A 24,983-nucleotide genomic window follows, 5' to 3' on the forward strand; every position below is an offset into this window, starting at 1 on the left:
TACATCTCAGTCAAGCAGCATTGTAGAGATCAAACATTATTGTTTGCAAATCTGTTTACTCATGAATGTTACAGCTGAAATATCTCAGAAGATTACTAGTTCTAGCCCAAGGCTTCAAACAAATATAGTATTTGTATTTTTATTACGTAGAAATACTTGAGGACCAGGGAGTTGCAAAAAATAATTATAGCAACAAAAATAGCTACTAAACATATAGCCGATATTAATAATAATAGCATTAAAACAATAATAACTAACACATATACCTTCATAAATACATATCTTTATTTAATGCCATTTGGCATGAGTTTTCAAAGAAAAGATATTACCAGATAATTGCTTTAGCCAGATTCTGCATCTAATTTTTGTCAAGATACTTTGGATCTCTGCTCTTTAGAAATTTTGTTAAGCCAGTTTGTAGGGGGTTAATAAGGCAGCTGCAGCTAACGACAGGTTGTCACTTGAATAATTTGTCCTAGTGTATTCTAGTTCATGTCATTCTAGTTATGTCACCCACAAAACCTCTAACAAACTAGGCACCCTGCATGGATGCTGGACAAGAGCCTATCTCTAAACTAAAAGTGATCAGCAGACTCAATTGTTTACTCCAGAAGTGTTTGTTGAAACACTCCATAAGTCCATGATCGTATGTTATGTAAACTCACAAGAACTTTGCAAATAAATGATACGCCCACTTCACAAATGAGGAAGTTTAGGCTCAGTGAAAGGCAAGAGACTTACTGTTGGTCACAAACCCAGTGAGTGGCCACTAGCTTGTGGGACATAAGAACCCTCGGTTTTTCTGCAAGCCCATGCAACCTTCCATCACCATTGCCAATCATCCTCTGGAATTCTTTCCTCTATTAGTTATCTGATGATACAATCTTATAGTAATGAAACTTTGAGCCTAACACCTTTGTCAACAGGAGTATAAAAAGAAGATATTACAGGACTGATTAAAAATCTATGGATTACTATAAACAATTTTAGATGCTTTAAAAATGAAGAGTAAGAAACTCAAAATGACCAAAATATAATTTTTAGATGAGTAATAGAGTGACTTAAATAACATAATGTTATCACATTGCAAATAATAATAATACACACATATATACATATATATAAACATATACATGTAAATATACATACACATACATATTCTCACACACACATATATATTTTGCTCATTCCTTGAAACCTTATATATTTTTCTTCAAGATAAGATTTTTGTTGTACACATTGGGGATGAGAAAAGAAAAAAAACACCCATATATATATTGACTAGTATGATGCTAAAGAAAGAACCTAGATTTTAAATACCTTACTTTTCAAACTCTATACAAACTATTCAATTTCTAAAAAATGAGAAACCATCAGACAATCTCTTAACCTCTGGTAGTCTCCCTTTCCATATCCATAAAACTAAGATAATATTTAGATCTAGAAGATAATTGTGAAGCTTCTACATAGCACATAATAGGTGTTCAATAAAGAGTAGGTTTCCTTTTCCTTCTTCTTATTTTATCAGTTACCACATTGTTAAGAAGTGAACATTTTTTCTCTGCTTGTTTGGTGTAGGTCAGGAAAGGGGATCCATTCACGTTACCAGCTTAAGTCCTATCATGTTGTATTATCAGTAAAATTGACAAATAAGAAATTACCTTCTGAACTTTTGGACAAGGCCATCCAAAGTATTTTTTTTTTTTTTTATGATAGTCACACACACAGAGAGAGAGAGAGAGAGGCAGAGGCACAGGCAGAGGGAGAAGCAGGCTCCACGCACCGGGAGCCTGACATGGGATTCTATCCTGGGTCTCCAGGATCGCGCTATGGGCCAAAGGCAGGCGCTAAACCGCTGCGCCACCCAGGGATCCCCCATCCAAAGTATTAATTCTAAAAAGAGCAGATAGAAAACATTTGCAGGGAAGGAAGAAGGAAAGCTAAAAGAATGAGAGCCATTCTTTGCTAAAATTATGGCCAATGCCTGAAATTAAAGGAGTCTGGCATAGCCTCTCTTTCCATGGCAAAACCAGCAGCACACAGATCAGTGGAAAATTTTTCTCAGAAAGTGGAGACACCTATACAATTTAGTCACAATTTTTGTTTGACTATTTGGTCTTATGTTTACTTACAAGCCTGAATTTTTTGTTCAAGAGGAAAAGAAAATGGAAAAGCACAATTATTTATGTATTAATTAGTTCAAAATTATGCTGAGACTGTTATGTGGTAGGTATCACAAATGATATTAAAGAGTTGGCACACACCATCTACTAATTTTCATGGAGAATCTGGGAATAATTAAAAAAGAAGAGAATCCCAAACTAAGGGAAACATTCACGTATGGATGAACTGATTCTTTAATATTAGACACAACTTTTTATTTTTCTAAGAATTACATTTAAGGGATGCCTGGGTGGCTCAGCGGTTGAGCATCTGCCTTCAGCTCAAGGTGTGATCCCAGGTCCTGGATCCTGCATTGGGCTCCCTGAGAGGAAACTGCTTCTCCCTCTGCCAGTGTTTCTGCCTCTCTCTCTCTCTCTGGGTCTCTCATGAATAAGAAAATAAAATCTTAAAAAAAAAATTACACTTAAGCATATGTTCAGAATAAGGTTTATAGTTAATATATCATTCCCTAAATATTAATTCTTAAATCTCAATTTATAAACTCTACTCCACACATTCTCAGTTCATTTGCTTAGATTGTTAGAAACATGATTTCTATTAAGGTGAATGGAAAAAGTGTGGCTTCAAGCTCCAAACAATGCTTTGATAAATTACTCCTAAGTATTACAAGTCTTTCCAACTGCTGATATTAATATTTACCAAAAGCTAAATTTAGAAAATGTCCACAGATGTAAACAATTTTATCAGAATTTCCTTTATCTTTTTTTGTCGATCATTTGAAGAGTGTTTTCAAGTAAGTTAAATTTTTTCATAGGTCAAAAATTGCTCTTTTTTACAACTTAGCAATTTTCCTGTCCAAACAGGAAAAATATGTATACATAAAAACAATAGCAAATACTAATTTTATATAATCTAAAGACAAAAATTAAAATATATCAGAAACACATTCTCAAAAATTTATTACACTTGAAAAACTTTTCCAGAAATTGCATGGAATTTCTACATCTGAAAATAAAGACAGAAATTGTTTCGTATTCTTATGAAGATACTAGAATGTATTTTCAAGGGAGGATTTAAGGAATCGGTGCCTTCCCTTCTTAAGACGGAGATGCCTTAAAATAGGGAATTCAAGGTGATAAGTTAACATCAAGTAAGTTCCCATCATGATCGTGAATGTAGAGAATGACAAACGTTTATTGTACAATTTTAAAAGTTAATGATACGTTACTAATCCACAGTGTTTGTTCTGCTCATATCCATTTCCTCTTCAGGGCTAACCAAGTAGCACTTTTCAAGCAGACAATGGATCCCATTGTATAATTTAGTAATAGTAATGGCAACAACATTTTTTTTTTGTATTTATATAGTCCATTGCCATTTACAAGCATTTTCTTTTGGTTGCAGTTTTTCAAAGAATCCTTTCAAGAACAACTCAAGTCACTGCATATGGCTGCAGTTAGGTCATGTTCAGACTCCGGGGCAAACAGTGATACCTAGAATTGCATAACCTGAAAGCTGCACTTTCAGGCCCAGCCTCACCTTCCTGCTTTGCCCAACACTTCTATGTACTTCGATGTCCTGCTTCCACCTCTGCACTTCAGTAGCCCTTACTAGTATATGATTATGAACGTTGGCTAAATTTATATCTGTCTTACCAACCACACTGTATGATTCTTGAGTCTGGGTGCCACATATTTTTCTTAAGTATCCTATATATTTATTCTAGGAACATAGTAGACTTGAAAGTTTAGTAGAACAAATATAAATCCTTAATTTTCAGGTGAGGAAATAAAGACTAACGGGGACAAAAGACCCATTTCCAATACCAATTAATTGTTAGTCCTTTAGCTCTTTGAGATGTATAGCTGGCTGCTTTTCAACATGGAATTAGGGGCTCAGGCTCAGTTGCTTTGGCTCAGGTGATGATCCTGAAGTCCCAGGATCGAGCCCCAGGATCAAGTTCTGCTTCAGGCTCTCTGCTCAATGGGGGGTCTGCTTCTCTCTCTTCCTCTGCTCCCCCTACTCCAGTTCCTGTACTCTCTGTCTTGCTCACACTCTCTCTCAAATAAATAAATAAAATCCCTAAAAAATATATGGAATTAATTTCATGTGGAAACTGGATTCTTAGGATCCAATGAACTCAAATAATGTGACAAAAGAAAACAAATGTATGAATTTTATCAAATATTTATGCTATTTACGGGTATCCAACAATTTTGCAAACTTCAACTTTACACTTACCTTAGGTCATCAACTTTGGTCATTTGTTTGCTGTGGCATGTTGTAAGCTCTAAGATCAAATTCTCTGGGGTCACAACTTGGTTTTGACATTAACTGTTGGATCTTGGACAAACTACTTAACTTCTATGTGTCCCAATTTTCTCATATATAAAATATGAAAACTAATATTATCTTCTTCCTCAGATTGTTGTGAGGATTCCTTAAATTAATACATGAAATATTATACAAAATAGTATACTTGGCAAACAGAAAACTTTCAATAAATCCTAGCTATTATACTTACCATTTTTAATTTATTTTTCTCAGTTTCAATACTTCAGATGACCTTGGATTTGAACTACATCTGACTTTTCCAATTAGCTGTTGCTAAATATTCTCAGAAAGGTAGCCAACTATATCTAATGCTGACCCTAGAGAAATTCAGTATACTTGTGCCCAGTGGCAGGATTTTCTATTCTGAACATTTTTCTTTTTGAAAACTTGCAGTACGGGCTAATTTCAATCAGAGTTTTAGGAAGTTGTGTTTCCATTATTAAAGTAGAGGTGAAGGTGGAGAACTTTCATATCATTATAGGTGAATTGTTTGTATCCATGTTTCAAACTTACATCAGTAAAATCCCATTTAGTTTTAATTTGAACTATGTCACTTTAAAAGCTCATATGGATGCTTTAAGATTGTACTCAACTTTCTCTTTGCCTTGAAATTATTTTCTCAACTGGAAAGGTAATAAATAAATTCACCTGAGTCCACATAACATCTGTAATTTGAAATGGAAAAATAAAAGTCTGTATCTCCAAAGTTGTTACTAATAGCTCACTTGATAGCCATATTTTTATTTTCTTGTATCTTTTACTTCAATTTAGTCAAGATCATCTCATTTTGAAAGATATCAATTTATGTAAGTCCTTTTTTTTTTTTTGCCTTTATTAGTTTGAGACAACATGCAACATTATTTAAGTCAATTTTGTCTTTAAATTGAGTGTATATTAAGTAGATCAAGGTTACCAAAAGATTCTTGGACTACACATTATGTTTTTACCGTAGGTTTGCATTATATTTTGGAAGACATTAGGAGAGGCCTTAATCAATTTAAATATCCTAAATAGGGCAGCCTGGGTGACTCAGTGGTTTAGCACCACCTTCAGCCCAGGGTGTGATCCTGGATACCTGGGATGGAGTCCCACATCAGGCTCCCTGCATGGAGCCTGCTTCTCTCACTGCCTGTGTCTCTGCCTCTCTCTTTCTCTCTGTGTCTCTCATGAATAAATAAATAAAATCTTAAAAAAAAATCCTAAATGAAAGGTTAAAATAAAGTCATTCATCTAGATATATGATCTATATTACATGAACCAACTGGATTGTCTAAAATACCTGGTCGACTATTGGACTTCATCACTTGTTTAGCTATTTGACTTTACATGAGCCTATTCTTAAAGGGTGTTGATCACTTGAGGATATAAAAGAAATTTATTTTCGACAGAGTAAATAAAAATACAAGTTAGACATTCCATCCAATGGAATTTGTTGTAATCATAAGACAATGAGTTAAGTGTACAAGATCCTTTAATGATGAAGGGAACAGAATGTCATTGTCTTTTTTAGTATAATGAATATTTATTCGGAACTGTCAGGAATGCTTACTACCCACTATGTCATGTTCATTAAACATGTTCTACAGCAGTCTGTCAGGGAAAGAATCAAAAGATCGGCTAGAGAAAAATATGCTTCACAAGCAACAGAGATCATCATTAATTCAAAAACAGAATACTCCATTCAAAACAGTATTTTTTTTCCTGCTTCTTACCCAGCCCCCAACCTTCAAAATTCGGTAAGATGGTATCAAATATAAAATGTACAGTGGATACAATCCCAAATCTTCCCTTGATACATATTAGAAAATTGTAACAGGATGGCTACATTCCTGATAGTTGAAGGCTTTAGTACACAAGATACACAAAAAGAAAAAATATATATATTTTATACAGTAGTGATGGCTAAAAATAACTAATAATGAGGGAGCATTGCCCCAATCCAGTTCTCCAAATTATATCATCATCATCATCATCATAAAATATTGACAGGAATGGAAGAAGAAGGGGAAAAAAAGGAGGAAGAAGAGGAAAAAGGCAAGGAAAAAAGAAAGTATGTACTATTAAAATCTCTACAGCAGAATATAGACTGAGTTTCCATCATCTTATGACTCAATCTGTTGAAGAATAAATAATATGAAATAACCTATTTGAAAATTGAAATAAAAAGGAGAAAGCCACTCATAAATAAGTTTACATTTTCTTTTTCTTAAGTTTTTTTTTTTTTAAGTTTACATTTTCAAAGCAATTCTGTTAATCTTTAATTTTTATATCCTGAGCATGGTATATTTATAATTTACTACTTTAACCAGTTAGGTTCTATGCATACTGAAAAAGTCATTTCCTTTGCTTTCAAATTTATCTTTAATTTCTTTTTTTTTTTAAGATTTTATTTATTTATTTGTGTGTGTGAGAGAGAGAGCATAAGTGGGAGAAACAGACTCCTCAGTGAGCAGGGAATCCATCTCTGGTTCCATCACAGGACCCCGAGATCATGACCTGAGCCAAAGGCAAACATTTAACAGACTGAGCCACTCAGGTTCCCCAAAATTTATCTTTAACTTCTAAAAGAAAAATAAAAAAAGGTCTGTGAGATGTTCAAAAGCTACCAACTTAGGATGTTTTAAAAGTCAGAATGGGAGTCTTAGGAAGAGGTATGAAATAATTCCTATAGACCAAAGTAAACCATTCTTAGGGCTTTTTGGGAGTCAGAGAGTTGCATTTGTGAAAAGCTATTTAATAGCAGTAAAAAAGTATTAGTAACACTTCCTCTTCTTCTTTCCCCAGGGCTCACCCACATTTGTTGATTTTTTTTTTTTTTTCTGCCAAGAATGGCTACAATGCAGAAAATTAGAAGATGTAAGTGTTTAGGCCACTCACCAGTCATGAGGATGTGGACATTTTTTACAGAAGTTCACTTTTCTTGATCTGAAAGTGGAGACAATCATATTTTTCCTACTCACAAAAGCTAACTTCCAGGATGTTACGTTGATATAATACATGCAAATATACAAAAAATAATCTATAATTTGTATCAAAAATATGCAAGAAAAATATACTTCATAAATAAGGAAGGTCATTATCAATTCAAAACAGAATATTCCACTGGAAATAATAGTTTTTTTTTTCTCTCTTCCTCAACCACTCCTCTGATTATTTTTTCTTACTTTCCCTGGCATCACTCTACTCTCCCCAAACAAAAAAGAAAAAAGGAAGAAAGAAAAAAATAAGAAAGAAAAACAAAAAGAAAGAAGAAAGAACAAAAGAAAGAAAGAAAAGAAAAAAATGCTTTCCATATATGTTTTTGTTTTGTTTTTAGATTTTATTTATTTAGTTGAGAAAGAGAGAGAGAGAGCACATGAGTAGGGGAAGGGGCAGAGAGAGAAGCAGAGTCCCCACTGAGCAGGGAGCCAGACTCTGGCTTGATCCCAGGTTCCTGAGATCATGGCCTGAGCCAAAAGAAGCCATTAAATGACTGAGTCACACAGGTGCTCCTGCTTCATTTGTCTGAATAAATTTGTGATGTAACTGCTTGTTAAGATGATAATAAAAATGATGGGAGAAAAATATTTAGGAAACTGGTCTGAAAATTATAAACAGCTACCATATTTGAGCAGAAAGAAATAAAAATTCCTTCCATACAGAATTACTAACATGTAAGTTTTAATATTAAAAATAACAAGTATAAAACAAAACAAAGCAGAAGCCTCGAAAGGTAGTATATTTGTAATATCCTGCTCTAGAATAGTATTACTTAGCATTTCTGTATTGATATAGAATAATTATGATTACTGGATACAATGCTACATCAAAAATCCAAGAATAATTTCATAAAATACCAAAAGAATTGTTGAATATTCTAATGTCTATATTTGAGATCATTTCATTATAGTATAATTCTATAAACACAGGCAATCTATTTTTGGCATATAGAAATCTACATCGATTATTCCCTTAATTGGTAACTGATTTTCTAGCCCTGCCAGGTGACAGTATCCTGAACTTGATTATCTGATTTGGAAATAAGAGTTATCCAAATATCAAGTGGCCATGTAGCTAATATTGGTTAATTATTGAAAGAAAAAAAAACTCATGTAATTCCAGGAAAAGTCATCTTTATTTCTGCACCGCAGTTTGTCTAAAATTAGTCTTATTTTTCAGTTTTATCAATGTTCTTATTTCTTTCACTGTCTTTACCATTTTTTAGTTGTACATTTAAGAATTCTTGACATCACCTTGACTTTCTTTTCCTCTTCAGTTCCTGTCATTTTTCCTCTCACATATCTTTCAGATTTGCTTGCTCCACCTGTTCTCATGCCACCAGCTAATCTAGGTCCTTATCACTTCATAGCTGGATTACTATGATAGCCTCATAACTGATATGTCTGGTAAGTTTCTCTCTCCTCCAATCCATCTTGCATACTTGGACAGACTAATTTTGTAAGGGGCCAGTTTCATCATTTTACTTCCTTGGTCAAAAATTGAAAAGGGCTCCTCCTGTCTACCACATTGAGTCCAAATTCTTCTGCCTGCCTTTCTGTTTGTTTTATTATCTGACTCTTTCTTCCCCTTGCAAACTTATTTCATGTTATTATGCGAGAAAATCTGTCAAAAGTGTCTCCTCTTTGCCTTTTCCAAATCCAGTGATTAGTCTGTAAACTTGCCATGTGCCCCTACTCCCAAATCACATTCAGTAAAGAGGTTTTCTTGGCCTCTTTCATATCCAAATGCTAGTCATTTTTAAAGTCCAATCATTTCACACACTTCCTAGAATCCATTAGTTTATATTGATTTCTTATTCCTTTATTTGAAGTATTTATTGTCAGTTTCAATGCAGTCAGTATTTCACACATTAATAATTAATTTTTATTTCTGAAACTTTTTCCTTGGCCAAACACTATGCTTAATATTTTACAGACATAAACACATTCAATTTCACAGGTCTAGGAAGGAGAGACCCATAATGCCTAGTTTTGTGATTAGAGCCTGAAGGTTTCAGAAACAAGTGACCATGAAGATCCAATATTCTCATTATAAGAAATTTTTTTTGTGCCTACTTTAGGATTGACATATTTAGTAAATAAAAGTACAGTAGGAAACACATAAGTAGACTTTTATTTCTATTAAAAAATCAAATCAAATATTTTTTGTATAAGTATGTTCCATGCAGTATTTGAGATTTATTCATACAAAAATATTATTCATTCATTGTTTATCTGAAATTTAAATTTAACTGGCTTCTTGTATTTAATTTGACAATTCTAGTGTAAATCTGATGTGGAATTCAAGGATTTCATACTGAACAGTATCTTTTTCATACAATATTAAGAATATGGACAATATTAAGGCTTCTTTTCCCTCAGGCTTAGTTTAAACTCTTAGTAAAAGTAGAATGAGAAATTTGTACTCTGAAATTCCTCTAGATTGCTTAAAACATATGAATATTGGGCATAAATATAAAAATAAAAATATGTGATATTCAAAACAAGATCAAATTTTCTGGGACCAAAAATAAATAGAATTAAAATGCAAAGCAGTGAGTGAGGCTTAAGCCACATGTCCCTTAGACTGTTGATCAAGAAGCAGGATGAGAGAGCCAGATGACCAGCTCATGAAACACAGGGGAGGATAGATTCTAAACACAAGGTAGAGTCAGGAATTATGTTCTCTATTTGAAACTAGGGTTTAAGGTAGTCTTTTTCCACTCATGAAAAGAGGTTGAAAAAAAAGCCATTACAAAGTACATTTCAGATTATAGCCTATGTGATATTGATGCTTAGGGAGGTAGGTACATTAATATCTACTATTTCTAGTTTTACAGACATTTAGTCAGATACAAGTTATATGCTTGCCCATCCATTGCCCAGTTTCTAAATCAAAGAGAAAATGAAAATCAGGTTGTTTGTTTTAAATAAAAGAGAAGCATTATTTGAACTTCAAAAGTCAAATTGTAATAGATGATGATGGCTTTAAGTATGTCCAAATGATCCTTTTGAGCCCTTTACAATTATAATACAGATATATTAACCTATTTATTCTGTGTATTTGTTCTTGTCCACACATCACCTACTCTAAATGTGCCCACCTATGTGTTCCTGAGCATGAAGATTTCTATACAGAGGCTGGGTTTGATTAGTTGGTGCCGTGGCTCCTTTGTATTACATAAACAATGCAACTTATGGTACCTTATCTATTGTTCCTACTGACTCTTCAAAAGCAATATTTTTTTCCTACTTTATCATTTGTCTACTTACATTGTTTATGTTTTGAAATAATCTATGTATTCACATCTGACAGTTTTACTTTTTGAGTTCTGTCTTTGTTGTTAGGCTTAGAAAAACATCCCCCTCTTCCTAATATTATAAAAATATCTCCTCATATTTCTTCTAGTAGTTTCTTTTTGATATGAAAATTTGATTTAAAAGGGATTTAGTTTTTGGGATGCCTGGGGGGTTCAGAGGTTGAGCACCTGCATTCGACTCAGGGCGTGATCCCCGGGTCTGGGTTTCGAGTCCCACATCTGGCTCCCTGTGAGAAGCCTGCTTCTCCCTCTCCTTATGTCTCTGCCACCTCTCTCTCTTTCTTTCTCTCTCTCTCTCTCTCTCTCTCGTCTCTCATGAGTCATATAAAATAAAATATAAAATAAAATGAATTTACTTTTTTTAAGTAAATGCCCATAGCATTGTGATCCAGTTGTTTTAACCTCATTCATTCTACTGTCCATCTTTTCCCACTTATTTGAAAATTCATCTTTATCATACATCAAATTCTAATGGATATTTTAGTACTTTTCTGAGGTCAACCTATTTCAATGATTTTTTAAAAATTCATTTGCCACAATATTTTGATTGTGATTTTTTTTATTTGTCCAATCATTGATTTATTGTAACTAAAATTTTAAGCTTAAAGTTCTTTGGATTGTTTGCTTGTTTGTTTTGTTTTTAGTATACAGTTCTATGATATTTAGACACGCATAGTTCTGGTAATCACATGACAGACTGGATACAGAGGAATCCCAACATCTCAAAATATCTTTTCATGTTGTCCTTTGTGTATGTTTAAATTGTATTTCCCTAATGACTAATGGTGTTGAACATCTTTTCCTGTGCTCACTTGCCGTCATTATATCTTCCTCAGCATTCTGCTCAAATATTTTATTTATTTTTATTGTTTTTGCTCAAATATTTTAGTCATTTAACATATATTGATTGTTTTTCTGTTGAGTTTTGAAAGTTTTTTTTTAATATTCAAGATATAAGTTCTTTGTCTAATATATGATTTGAAAATATTTTCTCCCAGTCTGTGTCTTATCATTTTATGCTCTTAACAATGTCCTTTGTAGCTTCCTTTCAGCTGGAACCGCCATCTTCCAGTAATTCGCCAAAATGACCAACACAAAGGGAAAGAGGAGAGGTACCCGCTATATGTTCTCTAGGCCTTTTAGAAATCTATAAGAAAGGTGATATTGTGGACATCAAGGGAATGGGCACTGTTCAAAAAGGAATGCCCCACAAATGTTACCATGGCAAAACTGGAAGAGTCTACAATGTTACTCAGCATGCTGTTGGCATTGTTGTAAACAAACAAGTTAAGGGCAAGATTCTTGCCAAGAGAATTGATGTCCGCATTGAGCATATGAAACACTCAAAGAGCGGAGATAGCTTCCTGAAGGGTGTGAAGGAAAATGATCAGAAAAAGAAGGAAGCCAAAGAGAAAGGTACTTGGGTCCAACTGAAGTGCCAGCCTGCCCCACCCAGAGAAGCACACTTTGTGAGAACCAATGGAAAGGAGCTTGAACTGCTGGAAACCATTCCCTATGAATTCATGGCATGATAAATAACTGTAAAGAAAATAAAAGACCTCAGAATTAAAATAAAAAAAAAAAACAATGTCCTTTGTAGAGCAAAGATTTTTAATGAAATGCAGTTTATCCAGTTTTTTAATTTATTAATTGAATTTTTGCTCATACCTAAGACCACTTTGCTTGACTAAAAAGGCCACAAAGATTTTCTTCTATGGCTTTTTTCCCCCTAAAAATTTATATATTTACATTTTACATGTATGCTTTATATTTACATATGATCCACTTTGAGTTTAAATTTTGTATAGAGTGAGAGATGTAGATTGAAGTTGATTTTTTCCATATGGACCTTTTTGTTCCAGGATTTTTTTTTTTTAAGATTTTATTTATTAAGTAATCTCTACACCTACATGGGGCTTAAACTTACAACTCCGTGATCAAAAGTCACATGCTCTACTGACTGAGCCAGCCAGGCATCTCAGGATCATTTTTAAATGACCTTGTCTTTGTAGTCTGATTGCATGTCTTCCCTTGTCTTTTACTCATAAAAATTTATAGCCTATTCTTTACTGTTAATTATTCCAAATATGATTTTGAATTACTTGTTCAGTCTCATCCTACTCCTCGAAAATCTATTTAGAATTGTGATTAGAATTACATAAAATTACATTGATTAACTGAGGGAATTTATATTCTTAAAATAGAAATTTTGATACAGGTTAGTAAAATTTGATAGTTTTCTTCATGTAGATTTCTAAAATGTACTTAGTAATTTTATATATGTTGCTATTGTAATCTGCTATATTTTCCAAGTTATTATTTCTATTGTGTAGGAATGTAGATTTTGTAGGTTTATTTTTAATCTATTTTTCAGAACTTGTTATTTCTGAAAAGTTTTCCATTTATTCTCTAGGATCTCCCTAATATCCATTGTTTTATATATACATAAAAATTATTTGTCTCTTCTTTTCCCATGTCTGTATTTATCATTTCCTTTTATTCTGATTGCAATGATTAGAACTTCCAGTATTCTAAGAGCAAGCATCCTTAACCAGTTGTGATTTTAAGTGGGGATGCCAAATTTCATTGTAACATTTATTGCACTGTTGAGTCCAGACAGATAACCTTTAGGAATCATCTTCTATCCATGATTTAATAGGTATGCAGGGTTTTTATTTTTAATCAGGAATTGAGATTGTATATTATACCACTTTATGTTTTTTATAAAATAAAAGTATATTTTATACTTTATATGAGCCTTGTACAGAGTGCTACTTTCAGTACCCCTCTACAGTTATATTTTGTGTTATAGATATTTGATAGTTCTCATGGAACATAGCTAAGGTTTGAAGCAGTCTTTCCAGGGAAAATGCTTTAAGTTCCAAACAACTAATTGATATATTAATTAAAGAAAGCCTCTACTTTTAAAACAGAAATACTTCAAAGAATTTTTACACCTGTTTTATATCTCATCATGTATTTGTTATTATTTGTCATATTTCTTTGATGTTCTGATAAAGGTAATGCTGGAATTGATACTTATGTCATATATGCAGGCCGGCTTATGTAATCACTAGCAGCGCTAAGTTTTTCTGGTATCTTTTCTTTTATCCCCTCCCTTCCCCCAAGAAATCTAATTCATAGATATCCTGGACTCCATCCTCCTTGGCTAATATATTCCAATATTTGAGGCCATTCTTCAGTCACTGAATCAGATATCTGACCTTTCTGTTATTGCTCATTTCTTTCTTCCAATATCTCCCTTACTCTCCCCTAATATTACTTACTGTTCAGGTATAATGGTTTAATTACTAAACTCTACTGCCTCTCCTTCATCTGGTTCTTTTCTTTTTTTTTCCTAGCATTTTCCAAGTATAGTAAACAAGCTTAAAGATCAAAGACGAATACAATGTTAACTGAATCTGAACAAACTGTCTTAAAAAGCTACTCTGTAGGATTTCTACCCATCAGACTACTTACCAACAGGTGTTCAAAACTACCCTGAATTTGAGTGGACATCAAACCGCAATGAAGAAAAGCCTAGAAGAGATTCTCAGAATATATGCTCTAATTGTTTCTAAGTGTATTATTTTAGCCACTTTGGCAAATATTAATAACATATTTATTCAACTCATATTCTGGCCATCTAAGGATATTCATTCATGTCATTCCCACAACAAAACTTTGAGGCAGATACTATTAAAAACCCTCTTTATATGTCAAGTAGCTGGGATACTGAAAGGCTTAGTATTTGCAGTAGTTCACATAGCCAGTACATATTACAAGAAGTGTAGAACCAAAATTGTTTCATTCTAGAGGCTGTGAATGTAACCGTTAGGTTAGTGGCCTTCTGGTGATTTTGAAAGATCTTGAGTTATTCCTTGTGAAACTGGAGCCCTAGTGATGCCTAAAGTTAAATTGTGTGGAACTGGAATTGCTGGTAACTCTGTAGAATTATATATACAGGACCACTGGAGAGTCCTCACCAGCTCTTGGAAATTCTAAGATTACAACCCTATTTCCAGATTATATTTCAGCCTTAACCATTGAAAATGTTTAAACAGGAAGTGTAACATGAGTTAATCAATCCACAAAGGGAGAAAGAGGTTTCCCAAAACAATATGGAGGAAAATTGCCTTGAGTAGTTGGGGATAAAAGTACACCTCCTAAATTACTGAGCACTTCGTATTTGTCTCAAACTCAGCCATACAGAAGATGATCAGCCATCTAAGAACTAATATGTTTGACTCTCAACCTGAGAAACAGGCTTTGTAACAGCGAATTTATCAAAATCATATTCAAAGACCTGGCTCCATAAGACATCGAAAGATACAAAATGAGTTTGTTAGCTATATTTTTCTGTATCTCTGCTACATGGCAGGCGCTGTCTCATTGAACTCAATTATTTTTTAAAATGTTATTCTCATGGTATGGTTGGTGAATTTGATTTTAGTAAATTGGCTGTGATTGTGTCAAAGCATTCTCTAATCTAAATTGGGGAACTACTGTATTCCTTTCTCAGGCTCAGAATCATTTTATCAATTAAAATGAAGGTAAGTACCAAAATCTTCATTTTAAAGATGAGCAACCCAAGACTTCTAAGGTCTCATAGTTACTAAAAGGCAGAACCAAGTTGTAAACCTAGGTGTCCTTTGGTTCAAAACAAAACAAAAATAACTCTGAGATTCTCTGTTGTCCAAAGTAACATGGTGACATTTGAACAGCTCTCATTATATTCAGCATAGTCTCTTTTCCAAGATAGATTTCCTCCATTCTCTCAACCAATCATATGAAATAATTTCAAGACTTCTTCACAAGGCTGGCTATCTCCCTGTGAAGATTTGTCAAGATACTTTAAAGAAGATACCAATAACTGACCACTCTTGTCTGACCTACAGACAGTTGTGTCTCACATCTTACTCTTCCTGGGCTTCTATTTCCCACACATAGGTATACAAAAATTGTTCACGTATTTCACAGAGTTGATGTGAATTTCAATGAAATCACATGTTAAAACATTTTAAGTATACAATGCTATATAATTTGTATCATTAATATAAGAATAAGTACATTAAAGTTTAAAAATATTTCAAAAATTTGTAGTCATAAACCTTTCTCTTAAAAGACATAATATTCTTTCTTTTGATACACATTTTACATTCTTCAAAAGAACTCTATAGCATTTTCTAACTATTAGCTTAACATTTTGTATGGTGCACGGACCGAATGTATTTTGTACTATCTCTAATTTGCAAATAGAAAAAGACATGAAGTAGGAACCATTTGGTAAATTAATGAAACATTTAACAATTATACAGATTTTGTGACTCCAAATCAGTACATTAAGGCTTTTGATTCACTTATCTTTAATTCATGTGTAGTTCATTGATGCAAATGTTTTGGCTATAACATTTCTATTGAATCAAACATATGCTCCATTAAAGACTCCATGTGACCTTAGGGCCTTATCTGACTTTCTAACTTAACTCAAATGATATTAATGATGGAACACATTCTCATTTCCTGTAAATTTTTAGAACCTTTTCATCCTACTGCTTACGAAAATGATTGCTCAGTAACCACTGGTGGCAATTTTTAGTACAAAGTAAATCTGTGTGACATTTGTCTATCTAATTACATGATTAGCATAGAGACAATTTCTATGATTAATTTTATTTTTAATTTCAACTCTAAGATGCATAACAAATATATAGATAAAAATGACATCAATAAGCAACACCAAAAACTAAGTCATTATTACTAAAAGTACATATTGATATGTATATTTCCAGATATTTTTATGTATATGTATTTTATGCAGTTATGTTTTATTGTATACTTTCTTACCTAACTATAAATTGTGAACATTTACCAAATCAATAAATACATTTCTTCAAAATCATTTTTATTACTCTCTAGTATTTCAGCATATAAATGAAATTAAATTTTCTCAATCACTCTTTGTCGAAGGGCCTTTATATTATTTCTAAGTTTATTTATTAAGTGATACAATAGTAGTTATATCTGTGGCTAAATCTTTATTCCAGAATTTCACTGTTTCCTAAGGTTACAAAAAATGGAGTCGCAGAATTTTTAAGGTTTTAGATCTTTATTGTGAAAGCGATTCATGGAATGGTTCTATGGATTCCATGAATTGACGTTCCACAACTACTTGTCCTAAGATAACCGTGGCTGTGGTTATTTTTAAATTTAAATTAAATCTTTCCCAATTGACTAAAAGAGACATGGTGTCTTCTCAGAAATTGCATATCTGTCTAAACCGTATATATTTAATATGTGCATGGCTATTTTTAGATCTTCTCCTGCATGGTTCTTATTCATGTTCGTTCTTTATTCTAACTGGAATTTTTATGATTTTTTGTGATTTCAAGTGTTCTTTATAATTTAAGGATATCAGTCTTCTCTGTGTTTGGATTTTTAAGTTTATTTTTAAATTTATAATTTGCCATATGTAAATGTTCTTGGAATGTAGGGAGGCAAAATTTTATCTCTTCCCTTTTCTAGGGTTTTTCGGCTGTGCCTGAGAATTAAACTGTTGTGAAATGGATTAACAGGAGAAAAGTATGCAAGTTTATATAAGTTTTACACGACACAGGAGAGCTCATAAGGAACTGAAGCTCAAAGAAGTGGCAAAACCTAAATGCTTTTATATTAGATTGGATAAAGAGACACAGTTGTGAAAAAGAAACTAAAAAATATGGAGAGGCCAAAGGAAGATAAAAATTATTTTAACAAGGTCTGTTTGTGCAGAATTCTCTCAACTTTGACTCCCAATTGAATATTGCTTTTTTCCTGGTAAAGGAAGGGCATCTTTCACATGGGAATTTTTATCTCCTGTTTTCAGAAGAAAAGGGGAGATTAAACACTTTGCTTGCATTTGCTGTTTGCTTGTTTTTTAAGTGCCGTTAGCTCAAAATAATCCTTAATGCCATGGTGGACATATTTTGGAGTGACATGTTCTTCCACCTTTAGGTATATAATTTTTCTTTACTTCTCCTTATGGAAATATATTAAAAGTGTATATAACTCAATTGTTATTTAAGTTCATTGTTATTAAGTTATTGATTTCTGCCTTTGTTATAACTTTTTAACATCTCTTTATATGCATATGTATACTTTAATACTCATATGCATATATATTGCACTATATGCATATATATATAATACACATATTAACACTCTTATTCTCTTTAACAATTTTAATCTCTTAGGAATTTATTTTGACTTATGGTTCTCAAAATCATTCTCTAGCCATTTGATCCAAAATGTTTATGAAATAATGCATCCTTTTCTACTGGTTTGATCTGTAACATTTATCATATTTTTGTGTTTACCTAGATATATTTCTGAGGTTTCTCTTTTCATTCATTTTGCCTCTTTATTACATCAATATGACATCATTTTAAGTAAATAATATATTTTAATATCTAGTAGTATATATTTCTTATTACTCTACTTTTCTAAAATAAAGCAAAATTATTATGTCAAATTTCTAAAGGAAATCCCACTGGCATTTCATAGGGATAATATTATGGGTATTCATTAATTCCAAAAGAACCGGCATCATTATAATATGAAGTCTTCCAAACAAGGATATGGAATTTATCTCTCGTTATTCATGAATCTTTTATGACTCTCAGTAAAGTGTTTAAAGTCTGAACACAAGTGCATTCCTTAATTTTGATAAACATATCATGGTTGTATAAAATGTTAACATTAAGGAAGGTGGATAGAGGATATACCCGAACTCTGTGCTGTATTAGCAAATTGTCTGTAAACCTAAAGTTATTCTAAAATTTAAAAATTGTATTAAAACTATTACTTTTGGTTATTTCCATCCATTTAATGAGTATTTCAAACATGCTTTACTGGGCTTACAAGTGAATTTTATGATGATAGGAGCTAGTGAACTACCCACTAGCCACATAATCACTCAGTGCTTGCAGAAACCTGAATACCAACAAGAAAGTCTCAGTAAGAAACAGATGATCATAGCCAAAGAGGTTTCTTGGAATTCTTACTTTCCTTTCTCCTTGTCCTCCTCTTCTCTCAGGAATTTTCCAGCTGTATGTATGCTCAGGATGTGAGAAGGGTGGAAGAGTTGTCTCATCAACACACACAAGTGCACTGTGAACACCGTGCCCCAGATGTAATTAAAAGACATAGAGGCACTGGCTTGGGTCAGGCCTGCTCCATTTAAAAATAAATAAATAAGGGCAGCCCGGGTGGTTCAGCAGTTTAGCTCTGCCTTTAGCCCAGAGCCTGATCCTAGAGACCCATAATCAAGTCCCATGTAGGGCTTCCTGCATGGAGCCTGCTTTTCCCTCTGCCTATGTCTCTGCCTCTCTCTCTCTCTCCCTCTTTCTCTCTCTCTCTCTGTCTCTCATGAATAAATGAATAAAAATCTTTAAAAAAAAAGATAATTATCAGTAGCCAGCGCACAGGGCTAGCAGGCCCAGCAACACTAAACTGGACGAGTCAGCTTAGGTAAGTAATGTACATTAACGCTGATCCCTCCTTATCTAGACATTGATACTGCCATGTAGCTGCAAAAGGGGTAAGCTCTAGAAATCGCCCTGGAACTTAGTAGCTGTAAACTATGCACAAGTCACTCAACATGTCTAAGCCTCAGTTTCTTTGTCAGTGAAATTGTGTTCCTCTTTCACATTTCTGTGCCTCCCCACCCCTGTAGTTGTATTTTAACTTTGTCAAACTATATCATGACTTCTTGAAAAATACAATGAGAGCCAGTAATGAGGTAGCCAATTGTTCTAGATGCTGGAGGTACACTAGTTTCTCTTACACTCTCTAGACTGATTAACTTGATGGCAGGAGGCAATTTTAATTTATTTTGCTCTTACCAGTTCCCAGCACCAGCCAGCTCTACGAAGGACCCCAGGAATATTTAGCAAAGGTATTGCCTTGACAAGTGGAGCCTCATACATTGTAAAACTACTGAGGTGTCCCCACAAAGTGAGAGATACTCTGATCCCTTTTCCACTCTCTCTGAAGTCCTGAGACCTCAGAAAAATTCCATTTGTTGTTTGGGAGAGTATGAAGGACCACGTTTATGCCTGCAGAAAGCATGGAGCGGAGAAGGTAGGCTCTTCTCATCAGGTGCTGCCTTTTGTAACTTTCCTACACCTTCTGCCATCATGGAGAGAAATGCATTCATCCGGTTGACTTTCACAGCAGTAAAGTCTGATATGCTCTGAAGGATATGAATGTACCCGTGGGAACGTGTCTGGGGAATGAAAGTATTTGCCTATTGTGAGCTTCATACAATATTATCTAGAGTAAGATCATGTTTGCCTTAGGTCACCTGAGTGGCTCAGCAGTTGAGGTCTGCCTTTGGCTCAGGCCCTGATCCTGAGGTCCTGGGATCGAGTTCCACATTTGGCTTCCTGCAGGGAGCCTGCTTCTCCCTTGGCATATATCTCTGCCTCTCTCTCTATCTCTCATGAATAAATAAGTAAAATCTTTAGAAAAAAAAGAGCATGTTTGCCTAGCTCTCAGGAAATTCAGATGAAAGGGACGGTGCTACTCCAACATCTGAATGAAATACAGGACACCCTCTAGGTTTGTAGACTTAGGATTCCCAGTTTTCAGTATTTATTATCAACACGACAGGTGCTCCATTGATTGATGCTCCTCTGGCTTGCTTCAGCCCCACTAGCTTCATTCTCTTGGCTAGTCTAGTTATATAAATGACCCAGGTCTGGGAACACAAGCTCTTTGTTAAAAGAGGGGTTAGCAAATTAAAGAAAGGTGCTAAAGACAAACCAGTCCCTAATATAGGCTTCTTCTCTGATATAATCAGAAGAACTAAAAGATTTAGGGGGAAGCAAAAGAAGACCTGTGGGTGGTCTTGGGTCAAAATCCACAACTTTTATGTTTGCCCAATTCTAGGAATCTTTATACATTTCATTATTCAAGAGAGAATATTCTTGAGCATTGATTTACACACTCAGAAAATGAGTTTCTATGAGATTTGACATGGAGTAATTTGAACAGGAAAATAAAAATATGATTAAGGTCTAACTTTCAGGATTCATCTTCACATCCATGTTATTATGAAGAGCTAATGTTGGTAATACCACAATCACAAAAAAAAAAAAAAAGAAATCTAAAACGTGTTAACAACTATCTGAAGAAATCCCTGATCTTCATATTCCCCTGCATCAGAAACCAAATATTGTGTTTAAGGACACAGAATTAATATGCACAAAAATATATTGTGGAATCTTTGTTGCACATGTCCAGATTCCCTCTACCATGCAAAACCTGTGGTTACCAGTTATTCTTAAAATTAAATAGGGTATAGCATAAATGAGAAGCCAGCAACAATCTGGGGATGTATAATTAACCACTAGAAAAGTGTAATGGACATTATTTTAGGTTTGCCTAAGAGCCAGGTTATAGCCAAACGTAATTCTTGGTCAGTGATGAAATGCAGGCTGTTGTGACTCTGCTTTTCAGAGGAGGCACTTGGACAAATGGAAAAGGCAATCAAAGATTTGTGAGCCATGCTTAGCCCATTTATTTTTGACAGGGTGTTTTCTGATAGTATGTGTGCTTGTGCACACATATATATTTGTGCATTTGGTTATCAAGGTACTATCCAAACTATGCAAACAGTGATTTATTTTTTTCTTTGAAAACAAAATTAAGCAAGTGCTACTAAAAAATTAATAACTGCTGGCCCTTTATCTAACCTTCGGTTCTGGTACGCGTTCTTGTAGTCCTTTCTTAAGAGACTCCGTAAGGAATTATAAATAAAGTTTTATATTAAAAATGACTTTAGAAAATATAGAGTAATTCTGCTAAAGCAAACTTCTCAAACCCAAATCATAACCTCGATCGTATTAAATTGCTTAGGAGGTTTCACAGAAAATCGACTTTATTTTTAAAGAGCTAAAAAATTCTAAATCAAAGGATATAAATTGCAGTTTGTTATATCAGATCTTTCAAGACTGCGTTACTTCCAACACACATTTCTAATACATAGGAAGTCATGAAAAGAGCAGATTAATTTCCAGTTAAAATATTTACTGAGGAAACGACTGAGTCATCTATTCTTTTTCTTCTCCCTTTCTTTTCCTTTTGCAATGTTTCCTCATTGACCCTAAAGAGGATTTTAAGCTGAAACATGCATTTAGTGAGGAGGTATGTTCTTAGTTTTGAAATGTTGATAAGTAGAAGCTCATTTATACCTTTTTCTCTTATTGACAAGTTAATTTACCTTTTATTCTTAACCACCTCCCAGCTCATTTTATATTGCGGCTTTGTGGTTTATAAAAGAAAAACTGTCTCTTGTAACTTTAGAAGTAACTGATATTTATAACATGGAGACGTGAAAGGTCTCCATAACTTCTAGTCTTTTATGTTAGGAAGTAGGTTTAGTTTTACCTGAAATAGTTTTATCTGAAAAAGACTCAAAGTGTTTTCTCAGTGTTGGGTAAAGACAAAGCCCTTCTAGTGTGTAGCTAACAAGATCTTTTGTACAGAGGCTTTTGCTTACAATCTCGTCTCTTGATATAAATACTTATTTGGCATCAGGATGAGCATTCCACAGCATGGTTTCCCAGTAACCCTCCAACCATGTCACATGTGGGGGCGTGCTTCAAAAAGTCCGTAAAGCATTTCTTCTGACCTTGCCTCAGTAGATTAACTTCAGTTAATCAGATTAACTCCAAATCTACATTGGAGGATCTTGATATTTTAAGTATGGCTTAAAAGAAATAAGGACAAGAACTACAAAGGAGTGGTCCAAGAAGCTGAAATGCAGAATCATCCGTGGGTTCAAATTCACCATAAACCCGGAAGGGTGATGATCACTCTAGAAGCAAAAGAGGAAACAAATTCAAGGTAAATTGCGGACATTTTTTTTTTTTTAATTGGGTCTTCTCAGATCCCTTGGAAATGTAAATTGTGGACACATTTTATGTGCAGGATATTTTTTCCTATTCTGATTCACGATGGATATTAACCTCCGCATTATACCGTGAGACATTTGTGATAACACTCTTAAACACAGTGTAACTCTTAATCCATACCAAATCATCAGTGAATTTGGGTTGTGGTACTATGTGTGCTAGCTGGGCCTCAGAGAAGGCTCTTCTCCATTCATCTGGGAACAATAAATTCATATACATGCTCAAGACTGTGATCCTCTACAGTGAGTTTTCTGTGGCCCTGTTTTGTGACAGGAAGTTCCCTAAGAATTTCCATATGCTCCCATCCTTTAATTATCAATCCTGAAAATTCATTTTACTTTATTAGGGTTGTAGTTTGGGGGCAGTAGAAAGTCTTAGCTGTAATTCTCCTCACCATCAAATAATCTTATCATCAGTAGACTTTAAACTACTGTGTTAGAATTTTTGGCTTAAGAGACTCATGCAGATATTTGACCTGCTACAAAATGGAACTGATACTCCTTTCCATCAAGCTTTAACCGGTAGCAGTCATTATTGTACTTTTTGATAGCACTTTTTGAAAATTCATCTTGCCTGTGTAGAGGACAACTTTTCAGCTTTCAAGGTCCAATTTCTTTCTCTCCTAGTCACCCACCTTGTCTGCCCTCACTGTAACTGATGACTCTGTCCTCTGCACCACATCTTAGCCATCTGTGGAGCAATACTGGGGAACTTTTAACACAAATTACAACTACTGGTTTATTTATTTCCTTCTCCTGTTAGATAATGAGCACATTGAATGCAGTACATTCAGTTCCTAGAACACAGCATCAAATCAATGTCCTTAGAATGAATTTATTAATGAAACATGTTTATTTATTAGGCATGATTAATGGAGAGAAACTAAAATATGAAACACACCATTTAAAAAAATCTTTCAAAATTTAGATCATTGTAGAAGTTGATGTGAAATTGACAACTTATACCTTCTAAAAATCACAAAATAAAAATAACTTTAGTCATCATGTTAACAGGTAAAGAAACTGAGATGAAAGTATCCATTGTTTTATTCTATTATTTTAGTTTGTGAACTTATAAGTATTTGAATATATTCTGAATTGTGGGGTTTTTTTCTAATTTTTAGGCAAATGTATTAGATTTCAGCTAAGCATTAATAGCAATGACAAACAATAAAACTTTAAATTGGGAAGCATTAAAGATAATCATAACAAATTATTTCCTTGACACTTATGAAAGTAAGTTTTCATAACAGCATTTTAAAAAATCCTATAATGTTAGTTCTCATTGTAATGTAAGTTACTTCAGAAAGATGTGCTTTGGTCTGGCACTTGCAAATGATTGAAAGAGAAAAATAATGAATACATGATCAGATTTTGCACTGGGGCCTATTTATACGGGAATCAAATAAAAGGCTTCCCAGCACCATTTGGTTCCTTTGTACAAATACCAAGTTACCTAAACACTGGCACAGAGGACAGAAATAACTGTGTATTTACTCTGTAATTATATGATACTCAACCTTATAATTAAAGGAACAACAGTTGCCATGTACACAAAGTAAGTGCACTATAAAATAAAGCAATTACTGAAGTAAACTATATAATTAAAAATCTCTTAAGGCAGCAACAAGGCTTGCCCAGCTAATTCTGTAAGCACCAAGATAGTTACTCCATATGCATTATCCTGTAGTTTACAATGAGTAGAAAATATATCTTTTTCAGATCATGTTCTCTGGAAAAGGACACAAACAAGCTAAAACCTTTTAATTTGTTCCCAGATCTGGTACACCCACCTGGTTGAGGAAAAGGCTGAAGTGAGTAGAGCATTTTGAACACTAATGTCCAAATCTATTTTTGACAGTAATTGATGATTCAAAGCAGACCTGTCCGTTGACTTTAGGAGAAACAGCATCTCTTTTCAAAGGCTCATCCCCATAAGTCCTGTTATTTCTCCAGAGAAACTCCAAAGATAGTTGGGGAGATATTCCCTTTTAGAGACCAACAGATGTTTAACTGTCAATCCTCCATTCCAAATAGGTCTGTATGAAAGAATTGAATAAAGACCAAGGACAATCTTATACACCAACTTTCACAATGGTTTTCCCAGCAACAGTTTATGTTTCTACACTTATTTTTATTTACCTTTTTATAATTACTTTTAATTACACCCTCTTTTGGGGAGAATAAAATTTTATAAGGCCTTCCTGATTTCATATCACAGATAATGCCAAGGGGCCATCAAGAATGATTCCCAAGGGACGCCTGGATGGC

General features: G+C 33.8%; 1 long non-coding RNA gene across 1 annotated transcript; it reads right to left on the reverse strand.

The window, feature by feature from the left end:
* Positions 1-21,852: 21,852 nt before the first annotated feature.
* On the reverse strand, positions 21,853-24,745 carry LOC144300197 (uncharacterized). Its single transcript, XR_013366788.1, has 2 exons — positions 24,506-24,745; positions 21,853-22,616 (listed from the first exon to the last, which is right to left on the reverse strand). It is a non-coding gene; the product is annotated as an uncharacterized LOC144300197 (long non-coding RNA).
* Between the last annotated feature and the right edge of the window lie 238 nt (positions 24,746-24,983).

This window comes from Canis aureus, chromosome 28, assembly GCF_053574225.1.
Source record: "Canis aureus isolate CA01 chromosome 28, VMU_Caureus_v.1.0, whole genome shotgun sequence".
NCBI classification, from domain to species: Eukaryota; Metazoa; Chordata; class Mammalia; order Carnivora; family Canidae; genus Canis; species Canis aureus.